Here is a 1,476-nt window from a genome sequence, read left to right as displayed (position 1 = left end):
GGTAGATCTTGGAACTTCAGAACCTGAATCAGGTAGGTCATCCTTTGTGTAAATCTAGTTTGCCTTGTTGCTCAATGAGTCCCGTCTCTTATTTTCTATCTTGAATGGCCCGGAATAGTAATCGGCACTGGACGCAATTTTTTTGTTTTTTTGTTTGTCACTTCTCAAATGTATATATACCTTTGCTATCACTATGTGCCATCAACGGCAGGGGAAACTCGTTGAAACATTGTATAATTAAAAAAAAAAACAAATAGAAACGTTGAACCTACGATTTGAAAAATTAAAATAATAAACCATTTCCGGTCATTACATTGACCACTGCGATAAGTTATGAAATTTATTTAAAACCTTCAAACTCTATGATAAGTGACATTTTCATTGCGAACACAACAGTTCGTAAAAAATAAGCCTTCAGAGTACTGTAATCTGGAGCACTGCACGGAGGTACATTACGTATCTCTCAATTCAATAGAGTACCCTAACAGTCCAGAATATCTCACTCTACTCTGCCTTCTTCTCACTAACTCTACTCTCTCTTACTCTACCCTCTTCTCAATGCCTTTTATTATTATTACCACTACCCTCTTCTCATTGACTCTACACTCTCTTACACTACCTTCTTCTCAATGACTCTACACTCTCTTACTCTACCCTCTTCTCAATGACTCTACACTCTCTTACTCTACCTTCTTCTCAATGACTCTACACTCTCTTACTCTACTTTCTTCTCAATGACTCTACACTCTCTTACTCTACCCTCTTCTCAATGACTCTACACTCTCTTACACTACCTTCTTCTCAATGACTCTACACTCTCTTACTCTACCTCCTTCTCAATGACTCTACACTCTCTTACACTACCTTCTTCTCAATGACTCTACACTCTCTTACTCTACCCTCTTCTCAATGACTCTACACTCTCTTACTCTGCCTTCTTCTAACTGACTCCACCCTCTTCTCAATGCCTCTAAACTCTCTTACTCTGCCTTCTCTACTATCCTCTCACTCTGCCTTACCAGCTTTACTGTCCTCTCACTCTGCCTTCTTCTCACTGACCGGCTTCATTTTAATTATTACCACAATAGCACCTTTACCAAGAGGTAAATTCATTTAGGATAAGTTCCTATTTGGGTAGTTTTCAGCAATTGCTATATGCCTACCGTTTATCAGCAATTACTATATGCCTACCGTTAATAACCTCTTCAGTGCTAAATGGGGTGCAAACAAGCTTCTACTGTAGGGCATATTCTGGCAATGTCACATAACATGTATGCCCAATTTTCGTATTTCAGGGATAGATTCCGGACTGAAATTTATCGAAGATGAAGAGCTCCGGTGCCGGTTAGAGGACTAGGAGCATTAATTTTATATTTGGGGACAATTAGGCCTATACAACCCGATTCACAGTAAGAAAAACAAGAAGCTTTCAATTCTAAATGAACCCATAAATAAAATGATCAGATAGATCAGATC

The sequence above is a fragment of the Lottia gigantea genome (genome assembly GCF_000327385.1).
Source record: "Lottia gigantea unplaced genomic scaffold LOTGIsca_173, whole genome shotgun sequence".
Classification (NCBI taxonomy): Eukaryota; Metazoa; Mollusca; class Gastropoda; family Lottiidae; genus Lottia; species Lottia gigantea.
The sequence above is the reverse complement of the archived record's forward strand: the minus strand, read 5'-3'. Positions refer to the sequence as shown.